The sequence below is a fragment of the Rhagoletis zephyria genome, unplaced genomic scaffold, assembly GCF_001687245.7.
Source record: "Rhagoletis zephyria isolate East Lansing unplaced genomic scaffold, Rhagoletis_zephyria_1.1 Rzeph_scaffold_02346, whole genome shotgun sequence".
NCBI classification, from domain to species: Eukaryota; Metazoa; Arthropoda; class Insecta; order Diptera; family Tephritidae; genus Rhagoletis; species Rhagoletis zephyria.
Window position 1 is genome coordinate 23,505 of NW_016159430.1, and position 7,530 is coordinate 31,034.

Consider the following 7,530-nt stretch of genomic DNA (forward strand, 5'->3'; position numbering starts at 1 on the left):
ACATCAACCAGCCGGGCAGAGGCACCTTCCCCATTAAGGGTCCGGATATTCCAGGTGCATACCCTTAAATCATAGTCCTTTATACGTTTGCCGTGGTCGTCATCAGAAAAAGGGGGTCTCATCCGAGGCTGTTTGCTTCTTTTCATTGGGCGGGGTTTTAACGTGGCGGGACCCAAACCCAGCGCACGCGAAGTTTTACGCCTTCTCACTTTAGCTCGCTCCCAAACGGGTGTTTGGTTGCTACCCAGAGGATACGTGGATATAAATATCCGGACGTTGTGAGCTGCGATTTGAACCGTACGCACAAGAATCGCTTCTGGTCACTCCCAGGTGAATGGCAGTCAAGAGTTTTCCACTTCTGCGCACGGAACCATCCTCCACAAATTCACCCGCGATATTTTTGTTTGACACTCGATTTTATAAATGATGTTTGAAAGTGCACAGAGGTGTGAAATCAAAACCACGTACCTTTGTAAATGGAAGTGCTGCTTTTTCGATAAAATAAGTTGCTGGAACTGTTGCTGCTGTGGCAAATGTAGCGATCAAGTGGCAGTGTATCCTATGTCCTTTTCGGTGTATCAATAATAAAAAAGCCTTCAACTGGCAGATGATCCTTGCAAATTGTGGTAATGTGGCGATCAAGCGGCAGTGGTGCGTGTGGACTGTATTTTTGGCACTGTGGAGTACTCGGAGGTCAATTTCTCGGCTGAGAAGGACCAATATTTACGCGCCGGCGTCTTGGAATTGTTAAGGCGTTCGCACGTAAAGAAAATAAGTGAAAAAAACAACAGCGTATTAGTATTTAATGGTTAACAATAATAACAAATGTTTGCTTTATTTGTTGAGACAAAATGTTTAATAAAACAGAGTGAATTTCACTATAAATTTTGCTAATAGCTTGATGAAATTACCTTGCTGACGTGGTGTGGTGGCTGGCAGTCGCTCTGCTGGTCTTCTAGGAAGTGATGGAGTGCCAATAAACGAAAAAGGGTTTGAGCCCGCCGAACAGTAACCTTCGTTACCGTACGGCGGGGCATATTGTTAACGGCTGGAATGTTAGCCGTATCTTATATATGTGTGTGTGCACTCAGATACAAAATTATTTAACGCACATTAGGGTGGTGCAGCATATTTAGGTATGGGCCTAAACAGCCCTCAAACAGCAGCTACAAACATTGTTCGGTGAGTTTTATTCTTTAAATACATATTAAGAAAGCCGGTTGTTCCAGCCGCTACTAAATATGTAGCTACTTGTGGTCATATCGTAGGTAAAACTGTAAAACTTTCCTAATGACGAAAATGTCTTCTTTTGGCTGATGTCGATGATCGTTTTGCAGTATCACTAACGACTTGTATCTGAGTAAGCAATAAGAGAAAGTGCAGTGAAAAGTGCAATAGAGTGCCAGCCTTTGACTGTTTTACAAAGTGTAGTGGAGCTGCAAATACCTACATATGTACACATGTACGTATGTATATAAACAAAAATTATAAAGTGTACGAATATGTAAAGAGTGCAGTAGAATGCTCCAGCTGCAACTACCTAAATGTGTACATATTTAGGTAAAAAGAAGAAAGTGCGGTGGAAATATATACATAGGTACTTTAAAACTGCAGTATAATGCTCCAGCTGCAACTAGGTACATATTGCACACGATCTTCAAAACTGATAACTCAACATTTGGAATTTTTGGAATTATAATAATGCACTAAAAATGTACACAGAGCTTTTATTCATCTTTCAGCAAAAGCTGGAGCAAATTTTTGTTATAATTTGCTTGAAAAACCTAAGGTAAAGTCTTCCTTGCCCATATGACTAACATTTGCTAAGAAATAGTTTTTCGCATTTCGCATGAAGATCGTGTCCGATATGTAAACAACAAAAAGTGCGGTGAAACATGTGAAAAGTGCAGTAGAATGTCCGTTTTCCTAAGCGCATCAGTTTCTTTTATTTTCAAATAACGGCAGATTGAGGTACTTAATTTTTGCAGGCTGAGTTGTTTGTAAATTGTGTAAATTATCATTTCAAGATTGTATACTCAACAACTGATGCGTTTTGAAAAACAGTCATTTTCGGTCAAGAGCAATATTTGCATCAGTTCTAGTTGCATCGACCAAATGCTGGCTAGGTACCTATCTGTGTACTTACATATGTATGTGTGGAAACAGTTGCATAAATGCCCTGTAGTCAAATGTACTAGTTATAAACTACCTCACAACTAGTATGAACTGCATGCCCAACTAGTCAGCCAACTATCTTTTTTCCATGCAATCAACTGGTATTTTTAACACGGGGATGTCCTACGAGATGGCAATTGTCAGATTTCGGTCAGAAATATACCAGTCTCATACTAGTTCAAAATAGACAGAAAAATACTAGTATAATTATAGGCCAAAATGACTACTTTGGAAGTCAAAAAATATAATAAATTCATGAATATACAATAAAAAACTTTTGATTAAGTACACTTTAATACATTACACAATTTTATGTGGTGTTAAATTTTTTGAGTATTTATTAAAAGGAAAAATAAATACATACATATTTCAAACTTTCGAACATAAATTTAAATTAATTTTCGATTAAATTTATTAAAAGTAAAAGCTTGAATATGGAAAACATTTTAGTTAAAAATAAAAAGATACCTTAGTTAATTTTTGAGTGAACTAAGTGAATAAAAATTTTTTTAAAAGTAATAATTAGTGTTTAAAATTTGAGATTTGGATAAGAATAAAATAAATAAATAATTCAAGCAGTTATTAAATATTCTTAATATGTGTCTATACTTTGGCTTGTTGATTGATAATTGAAATTAATCAAATAATTATATTAATCGTGTAATTAAAAAAAAGTTAAAAATAATTGAAAATGATAAAAAATAATTAAATAATGATGTAATTAAAGTTCACGAATTAATTAAAATATTTTGTTTAAGTAATTAATTATTAATCATTAAGCAGGTGCCAATGTCGGTATTCAATCATTAAACGGTTATCCAAAAAAACATGGTTTAATTAATAATCATTATGAATATTAATATCATTATTTAACAGGTATGGTAAAATTGCGAGTACGTACTCGCTTTAACGGTTTACCATATACTCAAATAAAAGTTATAATATTTCGTGTACTCTATTGTATTAAACTGTCGAAGTCAAATAAAACTGGGCATGAATAAATCTTTTTGTACTTACTACAAGTCTGATCACTTTTGAACTAGTTCGGTTTCAGTCAGGAAATTCTGGTTGTAAACTAGTATTTTTCCTGACTAGTTTGGGGTTTCACTGCAGGGTGTGTAGAATTTGTATTCATTTAAACAAAAGAAAATGAAGTATAAGTGCATTTGTACAAAGCGCAGCTGCAACTATGCAACTACCTATGTACATGTGTATATGTATGTAGGTAAAAATAAGAAAGTGCAGTCGAAATATATACATATGTATATATATATATACATATGTAAACACATGCGGTGCAGATATGTGAGATTTAGTTTTCCAAAGCGCATCAATATAAAGCATCCGTTTCGTTTATTTTTAAATGCCAGAAGATAAAGTTGTCCAATTTAAGTTTTAATTTGGCAGGTCAGGGGGTGCTATTTTCGAGTTGACGCTTTTTGGAACCCATTACCTTAATTCACAAAGGCCCTAATCAGCAAATTTTATATCTTACAGGAGAAGAAAAAACCATTATCAAAAGAAAATCGAAAACTGCAGATAAGCCTTTTAAAAAGTGGCATAACTCTCTTGTTTTTGATACTAATCCGTTCAAATTTAGAGATGTATTTTAATATATCATACATATGTGTGAAAAACGCAGTTATGTTGGTTAGGGCTTCTGTGAATTAAGGTAACGATATGTACATACATTTTACCAGCATTTGGTCCTTGAAAGTTGTAAAATAAATTTTAAAGGCACGAAAACGTTATATCCTCTGCGTGCAATTATAGAAGGCATTGTTACTTTATATCAGTGCTGCCAGCGAAATCTGTTATTTTCTGCCAGCCGCGCTTTATATTCTTTAACCTATGTATCTAAAAGCTATAAAAAACTAAAATTTCTTATTCTACTTCATTAAGGATTTCAACCTTTCTATAAATCTTTTTATTTTAGTCCCCAGCGTGGATTTGCGTGGTGTTCTGGTTAAAAAGATAAGTTAAATTAGTTATAGGAGATAGACTTACGTACATATATATTACTATATTACTTACGTATATATTACATAAAATATCGTATAATACCATAAAAATATGAATAAGAAGATATTTGCTAACCTCTTGAGTAAAGAAAAGGCGGAGTTTGAAGCTACGGTGGCAAAATTTCTCAGATTAAATGAATCTGAGCAAGAGGATTCAAACGGATCTAGTATTAATTCAAGTATAGTATAGGTATATACGATGATGTTCCTTGTACTAGTAGCGCCGTGGATAGTGATAGTGACAGTGATGTTCGGTATTTTTTTGAAGATGATTTTTCTAGTGAAGAGGAAATTGAACATGAAAGTCCTAAAGATAAATGTCTGGAGTTAAAGGCGTGGGCTATTAGTAAAAACGTATCTCATAACACTGTCACTGATTTATTGCAAACTTTGAATAAAGTCGATATTAAATTTTTCCCCTTATCTGCAAAAACTCTCCTTGGAACAAACAGAGAAAAAGTTGATATTGACAATATACCAGGTGGAGAGTTTTTGTATATCGGTATTGAAAGTAATTTTAACTCACCTGCGTTTGATTTCTTAGAAGCGAGCGAGCGAGTAGAAATCGACGTAGGAATTGATGGCCTCATGCTTCGTAATTCTTCTAAAAATTGTGTATGGCCAATTTTGGGCTCATTAGTAAGTTATCCAAAGATCAGTCCGTTTGTAATTGCATGCTTTCAAGGAAAAGGCAAACCTAGTAATCCCGAAGATTTCCTTAAAAAGTTTTGTGATGAGGTCTTAATTTTAAAAGCTAATGGATTAAAAGTAGGTAGAAATCAGGTAATAAAGCACTTTAGTGTGAGATCCTTTACCTGTGATTCCTCAGCCCGCGCCTTTGTTAGTGGAGTAATATCCCACACAGGGAAAAATAGTTGTCCGAAGTGCCTATGTCCCAGCCAATACCTAAACAGAAGAATTAGTCTTTCAGTAAATGTCGGATTAGCTCGCTCAGATGAAACTTTTAAGAATAGAAGAGGCAAGGAGCATCATCGTCCTGAGTATAGAGAGCGGAAGAGTTTATTAGAAACTGCAAATTTCGGCATGGTTTCTCAGTTTCCTTTGGACCCAATGCATTTAATAGATTTCGGTGTAATGAAAAAATTATTAAAATTGATTATTCCTAAAGGAAATCTTGTATTAATGAACGAACGATTGCGATCTCTCGCAAAATCGGTTCCCTCGGAACTTTGTAGAATTTCAAGAGATTTCGATGAAGTAAATAATTGGAAATCTACAGAATTCCGTCAGTTGTTATTGTATACAGGCATATTTGTTTTAAAAGATTGTGTTCGCGACGACCTGTACTACCCTTTTCTTTTGCTTCATGCGGGAATTCGGCTTCTCTCTTCTGAGAGGACAAATGATATAAATATGTCTCAAGAAAAGTTAAAAGAATTCGTTAAATTATTTGGTCAATTATACGGTAATCATTTAATTAGTTTTAATGTTCATGGTTTGCTTCATTTAGTTGATTGCGTTAAACAGTTTGGACCATTAGATAGCTTTTCCGCTTATAAATTTGAAAATTATATGCAAACTTTAAAAAAAATCTTAAGAAAATCAGACAAAGTATTGCAACAACTGAAAAACCGATATTTAAAAAGAAAAAATTTTGTTGCAGATCCTGATAAAGTCTCCAAATTGGGCTCATTTATATTAAATTATAAAAAGGATAAAGATAGTTTTTGCTACAGTGATAAAACGGGGCCCATAAAAATTATCGGGGAACATGTTGAATCCGATGTTTTTATAGCCCTCGTTTTAACTGACATAGAAAATTATTTTGAACAACCAGTAGATTCTTCAACTTGTTTAGATATTAATTTAGCAAAATTTTCTGATAAAGAGGTATTTATAAGTAGAAATGATATTAAATATAAGTATTTTTGCATACCTTATAATAACAAATTATTATTAGTTCCTTTATTACATCATTTATTTAATGATTTTTATTAGTGTAATGTTCGAAGAAATTATCGAAGAAATTTGTGAATCGGAGGTGGAATGCTCGCAGGGCGAGCGAAGTGTTAATAAGCGGCGCTTCGACATAACTTGCGCCCCACAAGTTGGAAAGTCGCCAAGTGGCCTGGACACCGAAGTTCCCTCAAGCAGCCACGCAGGTAAAAAGTATTGAATTTTAATTCTACTTTAATTTGCATGCTTTTTTCTGTACACCCAGAAGTTCTTGAACGCCTTGGAAAGATAGAAGTCCGTCTCACTGCCGTTGAGAAAGCCCTCCATGAAAAAGTAACTTTTTGAACGTGTCACTTAAAAAAAATATATATGTATTAATCAAGTTTTTTACTTCATAGATGCCGGAAAAGGTCGAGGTTCAGGCGCAGAGTAAAATCCTGCGCGAATGTAAGGTTATTGCTGCCAGGACCCATAACTGCATCAATCGCATCACTGGTGACACTGGAGCTGTCCTCAAAACTTCCATTATCATCGGAGGAGGAGTTACTGGCCGTGGAGACGAAACTCCAGAATAAGGCCAGTGTTGAAGCTATGGTAATACATATGTATTTTTACATTTGCAACTTTGTGATTGCATTAAATTCATTATTTAACATAAAGCTATCTCTTTAAAAAAAATTTGTAGATGCGGTTGCTGATAAAGGCCAAGGGTTTCAAAGGCAATGTTGACGGAGTTTTGCGTGCGCTGCTTAAGGACGACCTAGTGGCCAATTTCAATTTGGAGGGGCGCCAGAATAAAAAAGCGCTGCTGAAATTGAAATGCATGGACATTATCTTCGGTGAATATTATAAATAGTGTTGAAAATTCTTAATTAATTCATATACTTTCAGATGTCTTTGCAGACCAAAGGAAGGAAGATTTAGTGGCAGATATTAGAAAATATGTGGCCCTAAGCCACAATAGGTTTAAGCAAAAAAAAAAATTCGTGTGTAACACCGTACACATGATAGAAGTGAAACTTCTTAAAAAAGGTGTGAGTACCAGGTACCTACTCACGAAATTGGATATGTAAACATATTTTTAAGGTTCGGCAAACAATTATGCGATTGATTAACATACATAGGTTTGGTTAGGAATCAAACAATAATTTCATTTCATCTTATTAATTTTCTGATATACATATATATAATTTATTTATTCATTTTCCGGTAACACCACCTTATATGAATTCGCGCTTCTAGCATCCATAGGACCGGGTTTTAATGGAAATAATTGTAGGTTTATGAAATAAATGAAAATGTTTATAATGCAATCAATAGATCCTTACGAATTCGCCATTACCAAGGCACTAAGTAACGTACGCACTTTTGTTTGCAAAATGCATTTATTTAAGTTGAAAGAAGACAAATTCCTTTG

The 7,530-nt window shown here is 34.4% G+C and overlaps 1 pseudogene; it reads left to right on the plus strand.

The window, feature by feature from the left end:
- Nucleotides 1-6,511: 6,511 nt before the first annotated feature.
- LOC108366615 (uncharacterized) lies at nt 6,512-7,081 on the plus strand (annotated as a pseudogene).
- Nucleotides 7,082-7,530: the final 449 nt, after the last annotated feature.